The 18,589-nt window shown below is 42.7% G+C and overlaps 1 protein-coding gene across 1 annotated transcript in view; it reads left to right on the plus strand.

Annotated features, from left to right (window-relative positions):
* The window catches only part of RNF20 (ring finger protein 20), a 151,433-nt gene that overhangs the window by 41,521 nt on the left and 91,323 nt on the right, over nucleotides 1-18,589 (plus strand). The gene's annotated exons all lie outside the window — the stretch shown is intronic.

Genomic DNA, 18,589 nt, shown 5'->3' on the forward strand with positions numbered 1-18,589 from the left:
GCACACCGCGATCAAAGATGATCGCGGTGTGCCGGCGGTGCAGGGAAGCATCGCGCAGGGAGGGGGCTCCCTGCGGGCTTCCCTGAGACGATCGGTACACGGTGATGTGCTCACCGTGTACCGAGCGTCTTCTCCCTGCAGTCCCCGGATCCAAAATGGCCGCCGGGCTGCATCCGGGTCCTGCAGGGAACACTTCCGGGTCAGGATCAGGCTGCAGCTGCAGCTCTAATCCTGCCCGGCTGTATGTCAGATCACCGATCTGATAGAGTGCTGTGCACACTGTCAGATCGGTGATCTGTGATGTCCCCCCCTGGGACAAAGTGAAAAAGTTAAAAAAAAAATTTCCACACTTGTAAAAAAAAATAAAAAAAAAATTACTAAATAAAGCAGAAAAAAAAAAATATTATTCCCATAAATACATTTCTTTACATAAAAAAAAAACAAAAAAAACAATAAAAGTACACATATTTAGTATCGCCGCGTCCGTAACGACCCGACCTATAAAACTGGCCCACTAGTTAACCCCTTCAGTGAACACCGTAAGAAAAAAAAAAAAAAAACGAGCCAAAAAACAACGCTTTATTATCATAACGCTGAACAAAAAGTGGAATAACACGCGATCAAAAAGACGGATATAAATAACCATGGTACCTCTGAAAACGTCATCTTGTCCCGCAAAAAACGAGCCGCCATATAGCATCATAACCAAAAAAATAAAAAAGTTATAGTCCTGAGAATAAAGCGATGCCAAAATAATTATTTTTTCTATAAAATAGCTTTTATCGTATAAAAGCGCCAAAACATAAAAAAAATGATATAAATGAGGTATCGCTGTAATCGTACTGACCCGAAGAATAAAACTGCTTTATCAATTTTACCAAACGTAGAACGGTATAAACGCATCCCCCAAAAGAAATTCATGAATAGCTGGTTTTTGGTCATTCTGCCTCACAAAAAATCGGAATAAAAAGCGATCAAAAACTGTCACATGTCCGAAAATGTAACCGATAAAAACGTCAACTCGTCCCGCAAAAAACAAGACCTCACATGACTCTGTGGACCAAAATATGGAAAAATTATAGGTCTCAAAATGTGGAGACGCAAAAACTTTTTTGCTATAAAAAGCGTCTTTTAGTGTGTGACGGCTGCCAATCATAAAAATCCGATATAAAAAACTCGCTATAAAAGTAAATCAAACCCCCCTTCATCACCCCCTTAGTTAGGCTAGGTTCACATTGCGTTAATGGGTTAACGCTAACGGACAGCGTTGCACGGCGAAAATGTCACAATTAACGCCGTGCAACGGGTCCGTTAGCACAACCATTGACAGCAATGTGATTTTCGGGTGTAGCGCATCGCTAGAGCGTGCCATTTTCGGCTCGCGCTAGCAAGGTGCCGTTCTTTTGTGGCGCGCCTCAGACGCTGCTTGCAGCGTCCGCGGCGCGCCCGAGGTCCGATCCCCGATCTTCCAGAGCGGGGACGTTAACGCGACCACTAAACACGACACCTAAAAAGACATTGCGTTAGCGCAATCCGCTAGTGCTAAACGGATTTCCCTAATGCAATGTGAACCTAGCCTTAGGGAAAAATAATAAAATTAAAAAAAATGTATTTATTTCCATTTTCCCATTAGGGTTAGGGTTAGGGCTAGGGTTGGGGCTAGGGTTAGGGTTAGGGTTTGTATTACATTTACGGTTGGGATTAGGGTTGGGATTAGAATTAGGGGTGTGTCAGGGTTAGGTGTGTGGTTAGGGTTACAGTTGGGATTAGGGTTAGGGGTGCGTTTGGATTAGGGTTTCAGTTATAATTGGGGGTTTCCACTGTTTAGACACATCAGGGGCTCTCCAAACGCGACATGGCGTCCGATCTCAATTCCAGCCAATTCTGCATTGAAAAAGTAAAACAGTGCTCCTTCACTTCCGAGCTCTCCCGTGCGCCCAAACAGGGGTTTACCCCAACATATGGGGTATCATCGTACTCGAGACAAATTGGACAACAACTTTATGGGTCCAAGTTCTCTTGTTATCCTTGGGAAAATAAAAATTTGGGGGGCTAAAAATCATTTTTGTGGGAAAAAAAAGGATTTTTTATTTTCACGGCTCTGCGTTGTAAACTGTAGTGAAACACTTGGGGGTTCAAAGTTTTCACAACACATCTAGATAAGTTCCATGGGAGGTCTAGTTTCAATATGGGGTCACTTGTGGGTGGTTTCTACTGTTTGGGTACATCAGGGGCTCTGCAAATGCAACGTGACGCCTGCAGACCAATCCATCTAAGTCTGCATTCCAAATGGCGCTCCTTCCCTTCCGAGCTCTGCCATGCGCCCAAACAGTGGTTCCCCCCCACATACGGGGTATCAGCGTACTCAGGACAAATTGAACAACAACTTTTGGGGTCCAATTTATTCTGTTACCCTTGTAAAAATACAAAGCTGGGACTAAAAAATCATTTTTGTGAAAAAAAAAAAGAATTTTTATTTTCACGGCTCTGCGTTATAAACTGTAGTGAAACACTTAGGGGTTCAAAGTTCTCACAACACATCTAGATAAGTTCCTTGGGAGGTCTAGTTTCTAATATGGGGTCACTTGTGGGGGGTTTGTACTGTTTGGGTACATCAGGGGCTCTGCAAATGCAACGTGACTCCTGCAGACCAATCCATCTAAGTCTGCATTCCAAATGGCGCTCCTTCCCTTCCGAGCTCTGCCATGCGCCCAAACAGTGGTTCCCCCCCACATATGGGGTATCAGCGTACTCAGGACAAATTGGACAACAACTTTTGGGGTCCAATTTATTATGTTACCCTTGTGAAAATACAAAACTGGGGGCTAAAAAATAATTTTTGCGAAAAAAAAAAATAAATTATTTTAACGGCTCTGCGTTATAAACTGTAGTGAAACATTTGGGGGTTCAAAGCTCTCAAAACACATCTAGATAAGTTCCTTATGGGGTCTAGTTTCCAAAATGGTGTCACTTGTGGGGGGTTTTAATGTTTAGGCACATCAGGGGCTCTCCAAACCAACATGGCGTCCCAACTTAATTCCAGTCAATTTTGCATTGAAAAGTCAAATGGCGCTCCTTCCCTTCCGAGCTCTGCTATGCACCCAAAAAGTGGTTTACCCCCACATATGGGGTATCGTCGCACTCAGGACAAATTGCACAACAACTTTTGTGGTCTAATTTCTTCTCTTACCCTTGGGAAAATAAAAAATTGGGGGCGAAAAGATCATTTTTGTGAAAAAATAAGATTTTTTATTTTTACGGCTCTGCATTATAAACTTCTGTGAAGCACTTGTTGGGTCAAAGTGCTCACCACACATCTAGATAAGTTCCTTAAGGGGTCTACTTTTCAAAATGGTGTCACTTGTGAGGGGTTCCAATGTTTAGGCACATCAGGGGCTCTCCAAACGCAACATGGCGTCCCATCTCAATTCCAGTCAATTTTGCATTGAAAAGTCAAATGGCGCTCCTTCCCTTCCGAGCTCTGCCATACGCCCAAACAATGGTTTACACCCATATATGGGGTATCAGCGTACTCAGGACAAATTGGCCAACAATTTTTGAGGTCCAATTTCTTCTCTTACTCTTGGGAAAATAAAAAATTGGGGGCGAAAAGATCATTTTTGTGAAAAAATATGATTTTTTATTTTTACGGCTCTGCATTATAAACTTCTGTGAAGCAATTGGTGGGTCAAAGTGGTCACCACACATCTAGATAAGTTCCTTAGGGTGTCTACTTTCCAAAATGGTGTCACTTGTGGGGGGGTTTCAATGTTTAGGCACATCAGTGGCTCTCCAAACGCAACATGGTGTCCCATCTCAATTCCTGTCAATTTTGCATTTAAAAGTCAAATGGCGCTCCTTCCCTTCCGAGCTCTGCCATGCGCCCAAACAGTGGTTTACTCCCACATATGGGCTATCAGCGTACTCAGGACAAATTGGACAACAACTTTTGGGGTCCATTTTATCCTGTTACCCTTGGTAAAATAAAACAAATTGGAGCTGAAATAAATTTTGTGTGAAAAAAAGTTAAATATTCATTCTTATTTAAACATTCCAAAAATTCCTGTGAAACCCCTGAAGGGTTAATAAACTTCTTGAATGTGGTTTTGAGCACCTTGAGGGGTGCAGTTTTTAGAATGGTCTCACACTTGGGTATTTTCTATCATATAGACCCCTCAAAATGACATCAAATGAGATGTGGTCCCTAAAAAAAAATGGTGTTGTAAAAATGAGAAATTGCTGGTCAACTTTTAACCCTTATAACTCCCTAACAAAAAAAAATTTTGGTTCCAAAATTGTGCTGATGTAAAGTAGACATGTGGGAAATGTTACTTATTAAGTATTTTGCGTGAGATATCTCTGTGATTTAAGGGCATAAAAATTTAAAGTTGGAAAATTGCAAAACTTTCTAAATTTTCGCCAAATTTCCGTTTTTTTCACAAATAAACGCAAGTTATATCGAATAAATGTTACTACTAAAATGAAGTACAATATGTCACGAGAAAACAATGTCAGAATCGCCAAGATCCGTTGAAGCGTTCCAGAGTTATAACCTCATAAAGGGACAGTGGTCAGAATTGTAAAAATTGGCCCGGTCATTAACGTGCAAACCACCCTCGGGGCTTAAGGGGTTAAAGTGCTCACTAGGCATCTAAATAAGTTCCTTGGGGGGTCTAGTTTCCAAAATGGGGTCACTTGTGGGGGAGCACCAATGTTTAGGCACACAGGAGCTTTCCAAACGCGACATGGTGTCCGCTAACGATGGAAATAATTTTTCATTCAAAAAGTCAAATGGCGCTCCTTCCCTTCCGAGCCTTACCATGTGCCCAAACAGTGGTTTACCCCCACATGTGAGGTATTGGTGTACTCAGGAGAAATTGCCCAACACATTTTAGGATCCATTTTATCCTGTTGCCCATGTGAAAATGAAAAAATTGAGGCTAAAAGAATTTTTTTGTGAAAAAAAAGTACTTTTTAATTTTTACGGATCAATTTGTGAAGCACCTGGGGGTTCAAAGTGCTCACTATGCATCTAGATAAGTTCCTTGGGGCGTCTAGTTTCCAAAATGGGGTCACTTGTGGGGGAGCTCCAATTTTTAGGCACACGGGTGCTCTCCAAACGTGACATGGTGTCCGCTAAAGAGTGGAGCCAATTTTTGATTCAAAAAGTCAAATGGCGCTCCTTCCCTTCCAAGCCCTGCCGTGCGCTTAAACAGTGGTTTACCCCCACATATGAGGTATCAGCGTACTCAGGACAAATTGGACAACAACTTTCGTGGTTCAGTTTCTCCTTTTACCATTGGGAAAATAAAAAAATTGTTGCTAAAAGATAATTTTTGTGACTAAAAAGTTAAATGTTCATTTTTCCCTTCCATGTTGCTTCTGCTGCTGTGAAGCACCTGAAGGGTTAATAAACTTCTTGAATGTGGTTTTGAGTACCTTGAGGGGTGCAGTTTTTAGAAAGGTGTCACTTTTGGGTATTTTCAGACATATAGACCCCTCAAACTGACTTCAAATGTGAGGTGGTCCCTAAAAAAAATGGTTTTGTAAATTTCGTTGTAAAAATGACAAATCGCTGGTCAAATTTTAACCCTTATAACTTCCTAACAAAAAAAAATTTTGTTTCCAAAATTGTGCTGATGTAAAGTAAACATGTGGGAAATGTTATTTATTAACTATTTTGTGTCACATATCTCTCTGGTTTAACAGAATAAAAATTCAAAATGTGAAAATTTCAAAATTTTCGCCAAATTTCCGTTTTTATCACAAATAAACGCAGAATTTATTGACCTAAATTTACCACTAACATGAAGCCCAATATGTCACAAAAAAACAATCTCAGAACCGCTAGGATCCGTTGAAGCGTTCCTGAGTTATTACCTCATAAAGGGACACTGGTCAGAATTGCAAAAAACGGCAAGGTCTTTAAGGTCAAAATAGGCTGGGTCCTGAAGGGGTTAAGGGTGCGGGTTGCTAACCCAAGATGTAATCCTGCTTGCAGAAATTCCAGGATAGGACCCACTGGAGCCACCTCCCCCAATGGTTCACCCTGGAAGTCAAGAAATTTTTTCCATGTCCTACCATAGATTCTAGAAGTTATGGGTTTTCTGCTTTTCAACAGGGTGGAGATTAAACCTGGTGAGAATCCTTGGCGACTTACTAACGCCCTCTCAAATTCCAGGCTGCCAGATGGAAGCCCTTCACCTGAGAGTGGGTTACTGGGCCCTGGGTTAGCAGGTCCGGAACCTCTGGCAAAATCCTTGGGTCTGTTACCGACATCTGCCTTAGAAGGGAGAACCATGGTCTCCTTGGCCAAAATGGAGCTATGAGGATAATTTTCACCTGATCCTCTCTGATCTTCCGGATCACAGCTGGAATCATCACTATCGGGGGGAATGCGTAGGCCAGAGAGAACTTCCAGGGTATCAGTAGGGCATCTACTGCGAAGGGATGTTCTCTTGGATTTAAGGAGCAGAACTTTCTGACTTTTTTGTTGCGTGAGTTGGCAAACAAGTCTATTTCTGGTGTGCCCCAGGCTTGGACTATTTGCTGAAATATCTGGGGGTTTAGGGACCATTCCCCCTGTCTTAAGCCTCTGCGACTCAGGAAGTCTGCTTGTGTGTTTTCTATGCCCCTGATGTGTAGTGCCAACAGAGATAAAAGGTGTTGTTCTGCCAATTGAAAGAGTAGTTTTGATGCATTCATGAGGCCTTTGGACCTCGTCCCCCCCTGATGATTGACACACGCCACCACTGCTCGATTGTCCGTCAGGATTCGAGTATGGCGACCCCGGAGTAAAGGGAGAAAATGTCTTAGGGCTTTCTCCACTGCCCATAGCTCTTTTTCGTTTGACCCATAGTTTTTTTCTCGTATGGACCAGGTACCTTGTACAGAGTGAGACCTCAGGTGAGCTCCCCAACCTGTACCGCATGCGTCGGTCGTGATGATGTCTTTGACCGGATTTTTCCACCGGACCCCCATTGTCAGGTGGTGTTCCACCGTCCACCAAACTAGGGAATCCCTTACGCCCAGGGAGAGACATAGATTTCCTTCTACATGCCCTCTTAATAGTCTTTGAGCTGAGAGAACTTCCCACTGCAGTTGTCTTAGGTGGAATTGTGCCCATTCTACTGCCGGAATACACGATGTTAACGAGCCTAGAAGGGACATCGCCTTTCTCAGAGTCATTGCTGGTTGACGTATTGCTGTACTGGCCAGGGATGTTTATTATCCAACCCAGCTCCATTAGAGTTGATGTTACCACTGATACTTGATGAGTGCAGTGGGACTCTGACCTCCCTATTACAAGAAAATCGTCTAGATATGGGACAATTACTACATCCCGGGACCGGAGGTATGACATTACTTCCACCATCACTTTGGTGAAAACCCTGGGAGCAGTAGACAGGCCGAATGGAAGGGCTGTATATTGATAATGCTTTACCTGATTCTGAATATAGAGAGCTACTCTCAAGTATTTCCGATATTCCTGATGTATTGGTATATGGTAGTATGCATCCTTTAAGTCTGTTACTGCCATGAAGCAGTGTTGGAAGAGAAGTTTTATGGTCGTGTTTATAGACTCCATCTTGAAAGAGTAGTTCTCTATAGATTGGTTGAGCTTCCTTAGATTTATAATAGTTCTCCAAGAACCATCCGGTTTTTGGATCAAGAAGAGGGGGGAGTAAAACCCGTCTCCCTCTTCCTGAACCGGGACCACCTGAAGAACCTTTTTGTGGATAAGTCACAAGACCTCTGTTTCTAGGGCAGATTGTTCCTGCTGGGACTTCCTTCGGGGAGTTATTATAAAGTTTCGTCTGGGTGGACAGACGAATTTTATTTTTAGGCCGTCTTTGATAATGTTCATGACCCAGGTACTGGGGGAGATATTTACCCACGCCGGAAAGAAGAGGGAGAGTCTTCCTCCCACTTCTAGCGTAATGTCATTGGGGAGATTTTTTTGCCGATGTAGAGGGCCCTTTAAACATATAGCCCGATCCTCTCTTATCCCTAAAGTCCCAATTTTTTCTCTCCCCTGGGGGGCGACCTCTGTTATATCTTCTCCTCCGAAAAAAAGGTTTTTTAGTATCTTTAGGGATGTTGGGAAAAACTTTCTTTTTATCTCCTGCATGTTCCAGGATCTCTTCAAGTTTTTTCCCAAAGAGAAGTTGGCCGTCACATGGAATAGAGCACAGCTTGTGTTTAGATGGCAAATCCCCCGGACAACCTTTGAGCCAAAGGGCTCTTCTTGCCGCATTGGACAAGCCCGCTGCTCTTGCCGTTAGTCTTGCGGAATCCACACAAGAGTCTGCCAAAAAAGCTGCTACTCCTTACACTAAAGATATATTTGCAAGGATGTCAGTTCTGGGTACTTTGTTTCTTAGCTGATCCTCTATTTGTTGTAGCCAGACTATTAGAGCACGGGCCGTACATGTTCCAGCAATTGCTGGCTTTAGGCCCCCCGCTGAGGCTTCCCAGATGTGTCTCAGAAAACTATCTGCTTTTTTGTCAAGGGGGTCTTTGAGACCAGAGTCTTCTAACGGAAGGGATGATCTTTTTAAACATTTGGCTACTGCCCCGTCAATTTTAGGGATCTTCTCCCAGGACTCAGAGTCTTTATCCTCAAAAGGATATCTCCTTTTGGACGAAGAGGGCAAAGAACCCATTTTTTCAGGTTTTTTCCACTCTTTCTCAATTAATGCTTTTATTTTCGCATTAACCGGAAATGTGCGTTTCCTTTTCTCTTCTAAGCCACCAAACATGACATCTTCTAGTGACCTAGGTGTCTTCTCCTCTTTAAGACCCATTGCAGATATAACTGCTTTAACCAATTTATCTACGTCCTCAGTTGGAAAACATGGACGACCTCCTGAATCACTGTCCGAGGAGGAATCTGAAGACTGGACAGAGCCCGAGGAGGTAGAGGGAGACCGGGATGTTTTATGACTCCCCTGTCTCTGAGAGGCATCTGACTCTGTAGACGCCTTACGGCTTCTCCTTCTCGGTTCATTAAGGGCCAATTTCAAGGAGTCTTTTATTTTAGCCTGTATTATGGCTTTAAGGCTAGTGGGAAAATTAGGGGTCTCTTCTTGTATAGTTTTACTAATGCAGTCAGCACAGAGATCCTTCTGCCACTGAACTGCAAGCGGGTCTTTACAAAGGGCACACTCTCGGTTCTTTGTTTTACCACCAGCTTTCCTGGACCCCTAGTGATCAAAACAGACAAAAATGGACCCTGTTACCATAAGGGTGACATTCACGTACATCACTCAGCACCACCGACAATCAAGGGTACCGATTTTGGAGGCTGGACAGATGCACGTGAAGCGTCCTTCCTGGACGCCGACGAATCTTGCCTGACAGGACGACTGCTGTTCCTACCACTTGAGCGGCTGCTCCTGGTATGCTGGTGGCTCGGCAAGGCATCTGGTGAGAGCTCCTGCTGCTGCTGCTGTGAAGGCGGCTGCTGCTGCTGCTCCTGTTGTCCCACTTCCATGGTGAAGTTTTTGGACATGAGCGCGTCTTCTGTGGTCCAGCACCCTTTTATGGGGGGACCACTGCACTCCCCGCCTCCTTCGGTGCCCAATAGTGACCCCTCCCTCTCTCTGCCGTGCCGCCGGAGTTCCCCTTCACCGGCCGGCGTTTCTTCATGGGCGCCGCCATCTTGGATCCGGCGTCTGCCCCTGACGTCACGCGGGCACGCCCATTCCCAGCGTGCCTTGCGCGTGACGTCAGACGAGCGACCCGGAAGTGGCCACCGCACCTGGACGCCGGCAGAGAGGGGAGGGCGGCGTGGCAGCCATGAAAAGGAACCCGGCCCTCTGACCATGCTGCCAAAACGCCCGCTCGGACGCAGAGACCCGGAGGACCCACGGACGGCGCATCCAGGACCCGAACTCCGACGCACAGGCGCTGCCTGTTCTTCCACGCCGGGACGGGACCTGGGTAAGTGGAATCACCGCCGTGTTCAGCACAAGGGTCCCTGTCAGGACAGGAAACCCAACTGAAGCAACAGAGAGGTACCGCCCTTTTATTTTCAGTAGGGTTTCCTGTCCTGACTGGGCGGATCCCCTCTCTCAGGTGTGCCGTCATGGGGGAAGGGAAAACTGAAGATTTCCTACAACGGTGTGTACTACTCTCTTCAGAGGAGAGCACAGACAGGTTCTAATCAGCGTAGAAAGAGAAGTGGGAGGCCCCACTGCACAACTGAGTAACAAGACAAGTACATTAGAGTGTGTACTTTGAAAAATCGACGCCTCACAGGTCTTCAACTGGCAGCTTCATTAAACAGTACACGGAAAACGCTAGTGTCAACGTCTACAGTGAAGAGGAGACTCCGGGATGCTGGCCTTCAGGACAGAGTGGCAAGGAAAAAGCCATATCTGACACTGGCTAATAAAAGGAAAAGATTAATATGGGAAAAAGAATACAAACATTGGACAGAGGAAGATTGGAAAAAAAGTGTTATGGACAGACGAATCCAAGTTTGAGGTGTCTGAAGAACATTTGTGAGACACAGAACAACTGAAAAGATGCTGGAAGAGTGTCTTACGCCATCTGTCAAGCATGGTGGAAGTAATGTGATGGTCTGGGGTTGCTTTGGCGCTGGTAAAGTGGGAGATTTGTACAAGATAAAAGGGATATCGAATAAGGAAGGCTATCATTCCATTTTACTACGCCATGCCATACCTTGTGTACAGCATTTGATTGGAGTCAATTTCATCCTACATCAGGACAATGACCCAAAGCACACCTCCAAATTATGCAAGAACTAATTAGGGAAGAAGCAGGCAGCTCGTATTCTATCTGTAATGGAGTGGCCAGCGCAGTCATGAGTTCTCAACCCCATTGAGCTGGGGTTGGGCGAGCAGCTTGACCGTATAGTACACAAAAAGTGCCCATCAAGCCAAACCAACTTGTGGGAGGGGCTTCTGGAAGCATGGGGTGAAATTTTTCCAGATTACCTCAGCAAATTAACTGCTAGAATGCCAAAGGTCTGCAATGCTGTAATTGCTGCAAAGGAAGCATTCTTTGACGAAAGCAAAGTTTGAAGGAGAAAATTATTATTGCAAATAAAAATCTTTTTTTCGAACCTTGTCAATGTCTGGACTAGATTTTCAATTCATTTGGCAACTCATTTGATTAATAAAAGTATGAGTTTTCATGGAAAACACAAGATTGTCTTGGCGACCCTAAACTTTTGAACGGTAATGTATAATGCATACAAGCCTTCCAGTCCAGGCTCAGAAACCGGTGAATCTGCACAAAGTGACTGCAGTCTTATCAATTTGGACCAGACAACCTTTAATGTAAGTGCTCTTTGAATTTGGCAATGGCAGCTGTTAGCTGATATACTAAGCATTTCTGATACAATCTTTATAGGATGCTAGCTGTGGCAGAAAGAAACGGTACAGTAGATAATACAAAGTACCTAGTGATCAGGAGAGGTAGAATAGAAACAAGTATATGATTTGCAATGGATGTGTAATGTTGAGCCCAGCATAATAACGCATTTCCATATTGCATTTTTGCTCACATCCTACACATACAGCTCTGGCAAACATTAAGAGACCACTGCACAGTTTTTATAAAAATCAGCTTCTCTACATGTCTGACAGCCATTCCATTTGGTGGAGGATCGGTGATGATCTGGGGATGCTTCAGCAAGGCTGGAATTGGGAAGGTTGTTCTTTGCGAAGGACGCATGACTCAAACCGCATACAAGGTTATCCTGGAAAAACAGTTGGTTCTTTCTGCTCAGGAAATGTTCCCCAAATCTGAGGACTGGTTTGTCCAGCAGGACAATGTGCCATACCACACAGCTAGGTCAACCAAGGTGTGGATGAAGGACCACCACACCAAATTCCTGTCATGGCCAGCCCAATCTCCAGACCTGAACTCCATTGAAAACCTCTGGAATGAAATCAAGAGGAAGATGGATAGTCACAAGCCATCAAACAAAGAAGAACTGCCTAAATTTTTGTACCAGGAGTGGCCTAAAGTCACCCAAAAGAAGTGTGAAAGATTGGTGGAAAGCATGCCAAGACGCATGAAAGCTGTGATTAAAAATAATGGTTATGCCACAAAATATTGATTTCGGAACTCTTCCTGAGTTAAAACATTAGTATTGTTGTTTCTAAATGATTATGAACATGTTTTTTTTGTATTATTTGAGGTCTGCAAGCAATGCTTTATTTTATTTTGACAATTTCTCATTTTCAGAAAATAAATACAAAATTTATTGCTTGGAACTTCGGAGACATGTCAGTAGTTTACAGAATAAAAGAACAATTTACATTTTACTCAAAAATATACTTATAAAGAGAAAAATCACACAAACTGAACATTTTGCAGTGGTCTTTTAATTTTGGCAGAGCTGTATATGCGTGGCCTAAGCAATTCATTAAGGTCTCATGCATTTTCTGTGGCTTAGGAAGCTTGCTTGAAGTCTTTATCAGCTAGAGATTCTGGACTCCATAAAAAAGGTTAAAATAAAAGTCAACACAGATTCTCAAATATAACAATTTATATATTATAATATGACATGATCCAAACATTTTCCATTATGGACAGAACAGTAATCTATATTATGATCAAACAGCCACAGTGATTTTACATTTATACATTTTTTAAAGCTACACAAGGGTATTGGTGTTAACCCTTTTACCACCCAACATACAAGTAGAAAACAGAAAGTCTTTGCATCATGGCACATCTCCAGAATAATACCAAAAGCACCGTAGTCCAGAAGAGGCTTCATTTGCCACTTTATCTGTATATTTGCACTTTGGATTTTACGCTACATTGTAAATAAAGTTTTTATCCCTAAGCTGGACTACAATGCTTTTTGGAATTGTTTTATACACTCCCAAGTCGGAGGCAGGTTTTCTTATAGAAGCTAGTTGGCGAATCACTATATAAACTCTTGTTAACCCTTCCAAAATCACAGAACCGTGCTATCCAGCCAAGGTAAAGATGGCAGCACTACTAAAGGGCATGTCTCAAGACGTAAAGCCCAATGACCCAATGCTGAAATCAGAAAAGCAGCTTGGCAACAGTTATGTTACGTTATTTCAGCTGCCATTACTAATCTGATTTTGTAAAAACCACTTATAACTATAGATCTTTTCTGTAAATGATTATAGGGCAGCCTTCTTGCACTCAGCAGCAACTACACAGATTGTTCATTGTTTTCTAACAATGCTTTCCCTTTAATTTTAACTGACCGTTCAAAAAAGCAAGACTCTTTCATGATTCCACCGGAATGATTGTGTCCAGCTTTATAAAGTGCAGACAGTCACGATAAGCTGCATACATTCTCTCGCATTTGTTCTCATCACCAGCGGAGTTCTCAAGTCATTAAAGAACCACTCCAGCAGGAAAGGATGGGGGCTCACGGCTGGAGTGGCGCGTCCAATGCAAGTCCCCCGCCCCAGGTCATATACTCACCCTCTGGCATATCCAGCATTTCTTAGAGCCAGTCCGCTTCCACGGCGCCATCTTGTAAGAGTAGCTTCTGGCTAGCTGAAACTCAGAAGCTAGTAACTAAGAAGCTACGCCACAAGAGCTCAATGCTTGTCTATGAGAGCCAGAACAAGGTTCTCATGGACTTACATTGATTAGTGACCTCCGGCGTGCTCCATGAAACACTGAAGCAACCAGTAGGTCACAAATTGCATGAGAGGGACCGGAGAGGCGCAGAGAACAGATGAAAACGTCAGAAGGCGAATATCAGACACGGGATTTGGATTTTAAGCACCCTTCCAGCGGTGAAATAAAAACAAAAACGCCTGAGTGGTGTTTTAAGGGTGGTCAAAAAAATTTGGAGACAAAAACCAAAGGAGAACATATTAACACCAGGGGGGACGCTGCTCTTTAGGTATAAATAAATAATAAATATCAATAGGAACAACCTGGGTCTTGTAAGTAAGGCACCCACTTCCTTCCAGTCATGGAGTTCATGGGTTGCGTCATAGATGAGCAGTTAGTTGGCTAACACAGGACTCAAAGCCCAAAGTCAGGAAGACAAACCCTTCAGTGCACGGAGCACTTCTTAACCCTGATTCTAGAGAAATGTCACTAACTGGGCTGCTTGCAGTAGTTTTGATGGAAAAAAAAATTGTAGCTTTAACGATCTACCAGTTCTCTGAATGTTGAGCTCTTTTTCAGGCATGTAAACTGCTCGCATATCACTGGTTAAATCCGAACCCTCCAACCTTAACAGAATTGTGAAATAAAATGAATAATATCACATTTATGGAGAGAGGAGTGTATCAGAAGAGAAATGCCATGCATAAATAGGAGTCGATGTGGGACCCTAGTTAGATACTCCCAATTTGTCTTCCTACATACTAATAAAGAGATGGCTCTCTATCTATATATCTAACTATATAGACAAATACATACACATATATATCTCTATCTATCCATCTATATACACACACAACGTATATACTCGAGTATAAGCCGGGGCACCTACTTTTGCCATGGAAACCTGGGTAAGCTTATTGACTCGAGTATAAGCCGGGTATGTATTGTCCCCTCATCCCTGTCCTGCTATGCATAGCTCCCCCTGTCCTGTCCTGCTATACGTGGCTCCCCCTGTGCTGACCAGTCACGTTGTACCGCTCATTAAGGTAATGAATATGCGCTGCTCCTATGGGAGTGGAGATGCGAACATATTCATTACTTTAATGAGCGGTACCACGTGACCGCTGAGCACAGGAAGAGCTGCGGACGCCGGGACAACGGAGATGCAGCGATGGAGGGCAAGTATGATATCTTCTGTTAGCTGGTTGCTGCAGCTGTCACTGTGCCACAGCCGCCGGCTCCTGCTGCTGCTACTCCGCTCCTCCTCCAGCATTCTGGACAACTGACTCGTGTATAAGCGGAGGGGGGCACTTTCAGCACAAAAAAAAATGTGCTGAAAATCTCAGCTTATACACGAGTATATACGGTATATTTTTCTTTCCTTGTTTAGAAAAATTGATTTGTTTAAAAAAAAAAAAGAATGTCGAGTTCAATATAACTTCACCCACATCACTGATTGGCAGCTTTCTGCCTATGCACAGTGTACACAGACAGCTGCCAATCATTCGTTAGGTCAGAATTAAACGGAGCTCATGAATACGGAGGACTACATAGCAGCAGGTTTACTAGCCCTCTAGTGAGAATCTCCTACTGATAAACTACAGCAAGTGACACATCGCTGGAATCAGGATCTATTTATAATGCAAAAACCTGGTGTCAGTTTTGTTTTAAATAGATACATGTAAAAAAAGTACTAAAGATCCATTAACAGCAACCTATTTTTCTCAAACAGCAACACATACTTTTGTTTCTACATTGCATAATGTAATCCACATATTAGAAACGTTTACAACAAAAGAACCCTGAGATTTTATAGAAAAAGTATTTATATCCCGTGAACTTTTCCACATTTTGTCACATTACACCCACACCCACACACATAAATGTATTTTAATTGATATACGAACATAAATAGAAAGTCTTATTAAAATGTAAAGGAAATGCATAGTTTTCTAGTTATTCTAAATATATTAATTTCAAAATTGCGATGTGCATTTGTATTCATCCCCCTGGTATTCTGCTACCCAATAAATTAAATCATGAGTGACCAATTGATGCCTCCAGAAGTCACATAATTAGCAAATTGAGTCCACCTCTATGTAATTTATTCTCAGTATAACTACAGCTGTATTGTCAAGGCCTCAGAGGTTTGTGTGATCAAACAGCACCATGAAAAACAAGGAACGCACCAGACAAGTCAGGGATAAAGTTGTGGAGAAGAGTAAAGCAGGGTTAGGTTATAAAAAAAACATCCAAAGCTCAGAACATCTCACAGAGCACTGTTCAAGCTATCATCAAAAAATGGAAGGAGTATGGCACAACTTGCTACCTACCAAGACATGGTCATCCACCTAAATTGACATCCCAAGCAAGGAGAGCACTAAGTAGAATTCAGACAAAAGGCTCATGGTCACTCTGGAGGAGCTGCAAAGAAAAATTGCTCAGGTGGAATAAACTGTCCATAGGACAAGTATCACACCTTTATGGAAGTGTGGTCAAGAAAAAAGCCAATTTTGAAAACAAGTCATAAGAGGTTTTGTTTTCAGTTTTAAAAAAAAGCTATGTATGAGACACAGCAAGCATGTGGAAGAAGGTGCTCTGGTCAGGTGAAAAAAGTAGAACTTTTTGAGCTGCAGTAAATGCAAAATGCGCTGTGTGCACATCACCCTGAAAACACCATTCTCACTGTCAAACATGGTGGCAGTGGGGATGCTTTTCTTCGGCGGGGGCAGGGAAACTGGTCAGCATTGAAGGGAAGATGGATGGAGCTAAATACAGGTAAACCGTGGAGGAAAACCTGTTATAGGCTGCAAAATATTTGCAACTGGGGCTTAGGTTCACCTTACAGCAGGACAACAACACTAAACCCATTAAAAGAGCTACAATGGAATGGTTTAGGGAAAATCATATTCATGTGTGTGAATGAGCCAGTCAAAGTCCAGCCCTAAATCCTATTGAGAATCTGTGGCAAGACTTGAAAATTGCTCTCCATCTAAGCTCACTGAGCTAGAACTAGTCTGCAAAGAAGAATGGGAAAAAGGTCAGCCACTGGATGTGCAAAGCTGGTAGAGACATACCCCAAAAGACTCACAAAAACATTGAACTTTAGGAAGGCAAAGTTTGACCAGCTTAGAGATGCCCTTAATCTGGTAGACTGGGACAATATCCTCAGAAATGAGAATACAGATAATAAATGGGAAATGTTTAAGAACATCCTAAATAGGCAGTGTAAGCGGTTTATACCTTGTGGGAATAAAAGGACTAGAAATAGGAAAAACCCAATGTGGCTAAACAAAGAAGTAAGACAGGCAATTAACAGTAAAAAGAAAGAATTTGCACTACTAAAGCAGGATGGCACCATTGAAGCTCTAAAAAACTATAGGGAGAAAAATACTTTATCTAAAAAACTAATTAAAGCTGCCAAAAAGGAAACAGAGAAGCACATTGCTAAGGAGAGTAAAACTAATCCCAAACTGTTCTTCAACTATATCAATAGTAAAAGAATAAAAACTGAAAATGTAGGCCCCTTAAAAAATAGTGAGGAAAGAATGGTTGTAGATGACGAGGAAAAAGCTAACATATTAAACACCTTCTTCTCCACGGTATTCACGGTGGAAAATGAAATGCTGGGTGAAATCCCAAGAAACAATGAAAACCCTATATTAAGGGTCACCAATCTAACCCAAGAAGAGGTGCGAAACCGGCTAAATAAGATTAAAATAGATAAATCTCCGGGTCCGGATGGCATACACCCACGAGTACTAAGAGAACTAAGTAATGTAATAGATAAACCATTATTTCTTATTTTTAGTGACTCTATAGCGACAGGGTCTGTTCCGCAGGACTGGCGCATAGCAAATGTGGTGCCAATATTCAAAAAGGGCTCTAAAAGTGAACCTGGAAATTATAGGCCAGTAAGTCTAACCTCTATTGTTGTTAAAATATTTGAAGGGTTTCTGAGGGATGTTATTCTGGATTATCTCAATGAGAATAACTGTTTAACTCCATATCAGCATGGGTTTATGAGAAATCGCTCCTGTCAAACCAATCTAATCAGTTTTTATGAAGAGGTAAGCTATAGACTGGACCACGGTGAGTCATTGGACGTGGTATATCTCGATTTTTCCAAAGCGTTTGATACCGTGCCGCACAAGAGGTTGGTACACAAAATGAGAATGCTTGGTCTGGGGGAAAATGTGTGTAAATGGGTTAGTAACTGGCTTAGTGATAGAAAGCAGAGGGTGGTTATAAATGGTATAGTCTCTAACTGGGTCGCTGTGACCAGTGGGGTACCGCAGGGGTCAGTATTGGGACCTGTTCTCTTCAACATATTCATTAATGATCTGGTAGAAGGTTTACACAGTAAAATATCGATATTTGCAGATGATACAAAACTATGTAAAGCAGTTAATACAAGAGAAGATAGTATTCTGCTACAGATGGATCTGGATAAGTTGGAAACTTGGGCTGAAAGGTGGCAGATGAGGTTTAACAATGATAAATGTAAGGTTATACACATGGGAAGAGGGAATCAATATCACCATTACACACTGAACGGGAAACCACTGGGTAAATCTGACAGGGAGAAGGACTTGGGGATCCTAGTTAATGATAAACTTACCTGGAGCAGCCAGTGCCAGGCAGCAGCTGCCAAGGCAAACAGGATCATGGGGTGCATTAAAAGAGGTCTGGATACACATGATGAGAGCATTATACTGCCTCTGTACAAATCCCTAGTTAGACCGCACATGGAGTACTGTGTCCAGTTTTGGGCACCGGTGCTCAGGAAGGATATAATGGAACTAGAGAGAGTACAAAGGAGGGCAACAAAATTAATAAAGGGGATGGGAGAACTACAATACCCAGATAGATTAGCGAAATTAGGATTATTTAGTCTAGAAAAAAGACGACTGAGGGGCGATCTAATAACCATGTATAAGTATATAAGGGGACAATACAAATATCTCGCTGAGGATCTGTTTATACCAAGGAAGGTGAC

The sequence above is a fragment of the Ranitomeya imitator genome, chromosome 2, assembly GCF_032444005.1.
Source record: "Ranitomeya imitator isolate aRanImi1 chromosome 2, aRanImi1.pri, whole genome shotgun sequence".
NCBI classification, from domain to species: Eukaryota; Metazoa; Chordata; class Amphibia; order Anura; family Dendrobatidae; genus Ranitomeya; species Ranitomeya imitator.